Here is an 8,039-nt window from a genome sequence, read left to right on the forward strand (position 1 = left end):
TGCTCTCTTCTTCTTGTCTATATCGCCTATATTTGTTTGTTGTTTATCGCATACACAAGGTAAAAGGAGGATGCTCCTTTATACCTCTTCAATTTTCTACAAATTAGTAGAATTTCTTTTGTGGGAAACTCTCCTCCTGTCGACCTCCCTTTTCGACTTACATTTTTCTCGAATCCTGGCTAGTCGGACTGTATCCATCCTCAATTCCTGTGCTCCTTCCGTCATATTGCACGAGAAAAAGTCCTCGACCATCGGTCTTCCGATTGTGGACATCGTTGCTTAGGTCCCGATATAATCGAAGGGGGACGGAGGGGAAAGTTTACAGTCCTAGTCCTGGTCAGATACCGGTCTGGGTCGTACCTAGGTCTGTCTACATCAACTGACTTTCGTGTATAGTCTTTGTTTGATTTTTCGGTACTTTGTTTGATCTCAGTGTGTGCCTACTACGATTACGCTGAATCGGTACAAATCTTTTATTTTTCGACAGGTTACTTCCGAATGTCCTATCCCTAGTCACTCGTATTATTTACCTCCAACTTTGTTTTTTGTGAGTAGGGTTTATTATCTGACATAGTTTCACGACCACACGGAATACTAGATCGGGGACTCAACATTATACTGTATACAAAAGCAGTGCAGGACGGGCGAATTTTGTGTTGTTGTTTTTTTTTTGTTGTTACAACTCCAAACAGCATTATTCAAAAACGATGTAAAAACCATCTGGGGGCGACCTCTTTTTAGGTGTTGACGCTAATTCACTCTTCGGGTGGACCGCTAGTCTCGGGCTTCAAATTTCGTCCCTTTGTCTTTTGTTGTTCTGGACTTCGAGTCCTTCTGTCGACTTCCCGGTTCACCCGGGACATCCTGTCGTTAGTACTCGGGTAGGTAGTAGGGGGGCCGAGGCGTTCGTCACTAAAATTGGTCTTCTGACCCAACCTTAGTGACTTCTTTTGACTTTGCGGCGACACAATGTAGCCTGAGTGAAATAGTTGGTAGACACTGCACTTGCATCTCATGTCTTTTACAGAGACTAATTATTTTCTCAACACTTTTGATATGTTGAAAATAGAGAGAGTTGGTGTTGTTGCCTCCTCCTCCTTTCTTCTCTTCTATTTTTCAACTATTCAAAGGTGTTGAGAAATATTAATTGTAGTACCTCTTGCAAAAAAAACATGGAGATGCAAAGGGCAGTGTACTTACCATAAACTATTTCTACTCAGGCTTCACATGTGTCGTCCGCAAAGTCAACAGAAGTCAACTAAGGTGGTTACAGAAGACAATTTTAGACGAGACAGATGTCCCGGTGACCGGGACAGTCGACAGAAGACTTTCGAAGTCCAGACAACAAAGACAAGTGGACGAAATTTGTGACCGAGACTAGCGCAGTCTGTCTTCCGGTTGTTGCCTCTTTTGAATGAAGAATACACACTACCGCCGCCTGCTGGTAAGGAGAGTTATTGCCACTCACGCATGTGCAGTTTGTACGTGCTACTTGGCCGTCGGCTGAAGTCTTTGCGGTGTGTTCCAGTGCGACTGTTGGCCAAGACGCAGGAGACGTGAGGCGACACAACAGTCAGGTCCGTCGGGACTTGTTCTTTGGTGTCAGATTGGTGTGTAGGGGCCTTAACTCTCTCTCATTCAAACGTCAATCGCTCCCTCTGGCGCTACTGCTGCTCCCTAGCTGTTGGTGGTGTCAACAGCTGCTTTGGGCGCAGTTTGGTGCGCCCCGAGCCGCTACTGTCTGCTGCATTGAAGAGGTGCGGACTGCGCATGCACCACTTATAACGAGAGTCAATGGCCAAAGATTTCTGCGCCCCAAGCAGGAAACATGTGACTTATCAGTAACTTTAGACATCGTAAAACAATTTGTATCTATATTTTATCGTAGATTATACATTTAACTGACACCTAGTATATAATATGTATCTTTTTCATAAACATTTTTTTTTATATAATGACAATCTAGAATGCGGGAAGAGGTTGGGCGGCGCCCCTAGCGCCCCTATGGGCCGGCCTCCACTGACTTAATCCCATCAGAATGTATTGTTGTACGGCTGCTTTTCTGGTGTTGGTAATGATACGTACTAACCCACGCTGAGTTCATCTCACTGAGGCACAATGTAGGGCTGCTAGATAATGGCAAAAATCCTAACCTCGATTATTTGAGTCAATAATTTGATTTTATAGTTTCACACATCATCGACCCACTCGAAACGAGTCCGCGACCCACTTTTGGGTCGCGACCCACCAGTTGAGAACCACTGCACTAGAGCACCTCTAGTGGTCGTGTAAGAAACAACATACACTTTAAAACGTGTCTCTGGGTCGTAATAAGGGCATGAACAATCGGCCTATATGGTCGTTTTGATGTAGGAGGACAGGCTGGAATATGCTCCCAGTGCACACACTATTTTCCCCATGGTTGCCAAGATCAATTCACTGTAATTTGAGAGTTTAAATTATATATATTAGTTGTACTGATAAATGTGCTGGTATTTATATTTTATACATCTGTGCTTTGATATTTTCTATAATTGTCAGTGTGATTGACACAAAACAAATGTATAGGTGTTGGTTGAGTACCATAATAATGTAGCTAGCTATATGCTGGAATATAGCATATTTTCTCTCTTTGAGATTTATGTTTTTTTTGCATGGTCCTTAGTTCAATACACATACATATTTCAAACCTAGTGTGTTGTAGTTAATGATTTGTTCCAAGCATCAGCCCAAAATAATAAGCAAGCCTTGTACTTACAGTATCACTTTTAATAGCATTCGTCCCACCTGCATACATTTTTTATGCAGTTCAGATGAATAGTTAAACGCAGTTTCCCATTCCATGACACAGAAATATAATACTCCAATTTAATGTCTGGAAATATTATATTAGAGGACATAGGACAATTTGGTAATCAAAACTGTTAGGAAGGAAGGACTTGATGCTAGAGATATACAGCTCATTATTATTTTTATTCTCACCATGGTGGAGAAAGCATGGTTTTATTACAGCTTGTTTCACTTTAAGCTTTAAAAAGGAGGAGGTGTTTATCTGGCCTGAAAAGCTGCTGACTCTGGAGATCTGTGGGACACCTGCTACAAACTGCTGCTCAGACACTCCAGCATGGGGACATGAACTTCCTGTTTGTTTGTTTGGCTCTCATTACACACAGTACACCTGAAGCTCTGCTCTGCCCCGTCAGCATCCACTCTGGAGCTGCATGTGGGGCAGAGCTTCCCTCCTCCCTCAGTCTGCCCGCAGACCTATTGAGTTGGGTCGTGTTCCATGAACATATTTTAGTCTGTGTGGGTTTCAAAATACTGCACAGTATTGAGTCTGTGAAACTCAACACCCAATTCATCTTTCAGATTACATGGAACGGGATTCCATAATCAGGATCCCTTACAGTTACATAACATATTTTACATTTCTGAAAATAGTTGATTACTATCAGGATTACAATGTTACTAAAAATATAGAGCATCTAGTGTTTGTTGTAAAGTATCATGTTATCTCTTCTCTGTAAACTGTACTTTTCTGTAGGCTAATACTTTAAGTTTGAATAAATCTATACTCCTACTGCCTGAATCCGCTTTATGGTTTTCACTTTCTTTGCTTCATTTGTGTTACGACTGGGGCACAAAAAACTGATAGGACCCAAATTCACGACTTCAGACAAAAGATGATTCAATAAAAAATTGTTTTACTGAGGTGTTAAACAAGGTAAGCCATTCACAAGGTAAGCCATTCACAAGGTTCAAAAACGATCTGGCACTGAGCACAGGGAACACACAAAATATATACAAAAGCAAGGGACTCCACAGGTGCAAACAATAAGGGCGGGGCAGATAATCAGGTCCGTGGACAAACAGGCAAGGTAGGAGTCGAACTACCTGAAATGAGAAGGGAAATGACAAAGTAAAACAGGAAATGGCAGACACGGAATTTGACAATAAAGACTCACAGAGAAATAATACTAACAGATCTGCCGAGACACAACAGTACCCCCCCCTCTACGGCCGACTCCAGACGGCCCAGGTTCCTGTGGATTAAGCCTGAAAAAGTCCTTTATCAGCTTCTGATCCACAACAAAACTTGCTGGTACCCATGACCGATGTTCTGGACCGTATCCTTTCCAGTCCACAAGAAACTGCAGGCCGCTTCCTCTCTTCCTGACTGCTAGCAGTTTTTTGACGTTGTATATCAGACCGCCGTCTAACATCCGGGGGAGAGGAGGGGGCTTGGATGGAGGAACCAAACGACTCTCCCGAACCGGTTTGACTTTGGCCACATGAAAGGCAGGGTGGACTCTCAAGGACCTGGGCAGGCGCAGGCGAACAGCCACCGGGTTAATGACTTTAGTTATGGGAAATGGACCCACAAACCTCGGAGCAAGCTTCCTGGAGGCCACACATAGGGGTAGGTCTCTTGTAGATAACCAGACCTTCTGCCCGGGTCTGTAGGCAGGTGCCGGACGACGATGTCGATCTGCTGCCCTCTTCATGCGAGCAGCACTCTTCAGGAGAACCTGGCGAGCTCCTGCCCAGACTCTGCGACACCGCCTCACCAGGGCATGTGCTGACGGTACAGTCACTTCCTTCTCTACCTCTGGGAAAAGAGGAGGCTGGTAACCATAGGCGCAGTGAAAAGGGGAGAGACCCGTGGCAGATGTAGGTTGGGTGTTGTGGGCATACTCCACCCGTATCAGCTGCTTGCTCCAAGTTGTTGGATTCTGGAACACCAGACACCGTAAACACGTCTCCAGTTCCTGGTTGATCCTTTCTGATTGACCATTAGCCTGTGGGTGATAACCAGATGTGAGGCTGGGAGTGGCTCCTATCAAGCTGCAGAACTCCTTCCAAAATTGGGAAACAAACTGCGGCCCACGGTCTGACACCACGTCTCGAGGAAATCCATGCAGCCTGAAAACATGAGACAAGAGCGCTTCTGCTGTCTCTTTAGCAGAGGGAGATTTGCTGTTTACTTGTAAAAGTTTTTATGTCGTAAAGTCTTTTTTTGCGAAGTTCGTAAAAGTCTTGCAAGTCGTAAAGTGTTTTGTGATTGTTCGTAAAGTTTTTGGCATTCGTAAAAGTCTTTTTGTGGTGTTGTAAAGTGTTTTCTGAAGAGTTGTAAAGTCCTGGCGGAGAGTCGTAAAGTGTTTTTGTGATGTCGTAGAAGGGTTTTGCGAAGGTCGTAAAGGGGTTTTGTGGTTGTCGTAAAGTGTTTTTGGTGGAAGTTGTAAAGTTGAAAATGCTTTTTTTCCTCAAGGACAATCCCTCTTTGTGAAGGAACAAACACTAACCTGTCTCCGGCCAGGTCTCTTCTGGTGACGCGGACACTAACCAAACAAAACGAACGGGTCAGTTTTTACTGCAAAAGGCACTAACCCAGTCGTGGCGACTGTGCGTTTGTACAGGGTTTTGTAGCTCGTGCAATGCGACAATCGTGTGTCTTCCGAGTTTTGAGAAAGTTATAGAACAAAAGTCCTTTTGACCCTGGGTTTTTTCAAATTTTGTACCATGTTTTGTGTCTGACAGGCCTAGTTTGTCTTAGAGGGTGGGGACTTGTGTGGTTCCGTTTCGCCAAAAAACTAACCCGATCTCGATAATGACCGTATGACTAAACTAACCGACTGCGAAGGGTGGGTTCGAAGGTCTTCAAGTTTCAACTTTGGTAACGAGTTGAAAACGTCCGGGGGACTTTGCCGGTCCTTTCGAGGCGAGACGATAGGTGTAAGGGTCAGCCGCTTTTCGCTGCCGTTTGGCGACTACAGTGGGGGTAAGTTTCACTTACCCGTCTGCGCACCTTTGGCAAAAAAACTTCGACAGCTTCGACCATTCACACCTGCCCGGCAATGAACTTCTCTCCTACGACAAACCCGCCCGGTCGGATGCTTAAGTTTCTCCCCGGGTCTCTCTCATTACAGTTTACTGTCATGTTAAACTGGTTTTATTATAGAAGGGAGATTTACCCACCCACAATAATAGCGCTGAATACTGGTTCAAGGGCGGCGAGCACTTTGAAAGAACAAAGGTATCGGTTGTTGTTGTAAGACAGGTTGTCTTGTCGCAATTGGGCGGAAGTTTTTAATTTTCGTACGGTTTATGTGAATTCTGTCATTCTGACGTTTTGCTTTCATTGTTTGGTCGTACGTTATAGGAGAAAAGTTAAAGGTTTCTTGTGTGTTATCCCAATAAATGTTCACAACAAACAGACACCACCATCTCCAGGCGAAAGTAAGTACGCAAAACGTGGGCGCCCGGCAACAAAAACTATAAGGCGACTTCATATGCGACACTGCATTATTGAGCTCTTCCCCACCCCAGTCTCCCGGATCCACTATGTTTCAGTGCCGAGCGGTGACCTGTATTGCGGTAGTTCTTTGTCCATGGGGGAGGGCGAATACTTGGAGGGGTCGCAACTTGACAACTTTCCTCGATTCAGGGAAAATTTTTTGAACTGGACGCATTTGCAATGGTGAACCACCTCCTATGCCCTCCCCTACTCACCTTCTGGACCAAAATTGTGGAGGGTTCGCCTGTAATACTCATAGACCGTTACGGAAAACCAGATGTCTGTTTACGTGGGACGGCCAAAAAGGTCCGAGAGTATTTACCTACAACAACTTTCTCTTAAAAAACTTTCAACAATGTATTGTTTGGTCATAAGTCAGGTAGTACTTACTTACATATATCTCGACTAGAAAAACGGGCACTAGAACTTCTTCAGTGTGCAAAGTGTACTACAAGCGTCCATGACGATTATTATCTTTTAAACAACCTTAGTTGAACTACAGTTTCCGTCTTTTTACACTCAGTGCAGAATGGTTGAATGTAAAGACCCAAAGTAGGACCCAGGACTGGTCTCTTACTACCTAGGAAAATTTCACTGCGCCGATATGATACTTTACCGGTGTGGAGGAAGGTCCTCTTTTCAGGTTGTTAAGGAACTAAACGTTGTAAGATGTGCTTTCAAAACAAGCCTTGTAACGAGATGAACGGCGAGGATACGTACCATGAGTGGAGAGGAACGACAAGTCATTTAACACACCCGGGTTGTCGTTCCTGTTCCTAGATGTCTTCGATTATTTTTGATGTCTGAGGTACTGAATGGTAGGCCTGTCGCCGAAGGGTACTGCCGTGAAGTGCCACTCAAACTTACGAAGGTTGCTCCGTTAGCCGCGCCTAAGAGGAGTGTCCGTCTTCCCGTCTCCTTTCTGGTCATTTCGATGTAGGTACACGATGGAAAAGTGCATCTGACCAGCGGACGACTTTCTTCGATGCTACATCTGTTATCTCCGCTCAATAATCGGCACGTTGCATCGTGAAGTACTCACCTCGTGACCCGATCTTCCCGTTTTGTCGGGAAATTCTAACACACCTGTCTAGTGTTATAAATCTCATGTATGCGTTCCGATTCTCCAATTTGAGGCTGTCCGTGCTACCTGGAATAAGAAAGTTATCCAAATTGAAGTAAGAGAAGATGGCCGGGACCGAGTGTCTTGCGGATTTGGTCTGCGCAATAGGTCCGAAAACTGGGTCTCCGAGAAAGGTTCCTCTGTCTCAGGTAAGATTGGTCGGGGTGAGTGTGTCCACTATCCTCCGCCACCTGTACCGGTTACTTCCGGTTCCATTTAGTTCCGAAATCTCCTTTTTGGCATGGGTCACCACGGGGGGATTGTGGAGAAACAAGTGGAGTAGACAGGCGAGACTGCACTAAGTGACCCGAGAGTGGTGTAGACCATAATGTACAGTAGGTCCGTAGTTTGCATGATACATGTGTACTATTTTGTTTCCAAAACCATCGGATTTTACCTCTTCCTCCAATGACTCATACACCGTCGGACTGATTGGACACGAGGCCTTATTCTGGAGGATGGGTCAGAGGATACCCAGGATGACGTTGGAAACAGGCTAAGGTTCGGCGGGTACCAGACTATAGAGCGACCTAAAACAAGTGAACCTGACGGGGGGGAGACGTCCATTGTGGTGGTAGACGTGACAACAACTGTCTAAAATGATTTTACTGAGTGAAATAG

The 8,039-nt window shown here is 44.9% G+C and overlaps 1 protein-coding gene across 2 annotated transcripts in view; it reads left to right on the top strand.

The window, feature by feature from the left end:
* Positions 1–8,039, top strand: part of herc56.1 (HECT and RLD domain containing E3 ubiquitin protein ligase 56.1) — a 29,047-nt gene that overhangs the window by 8,334 nt on the left and 12,674 nt on the right. The window lies entirely within an intron of this gene.

Source organism: Notothenia coriiceps, unplaced genomic scaffold (assembly GCF_000735185.1).
Source record: "Notothenia coriiceps isolate Sejong01 unplaced genomic scaffold, NC01 NC01_scaffold00003311, whole genome shotgun sequence".
NCBI classification, from domain to species: Eukaryota; Metazoa; Chordata; class Actinopteri; order Perciformes; family Nototheniidae; genus Notothenia; species Notothenia coriiceps.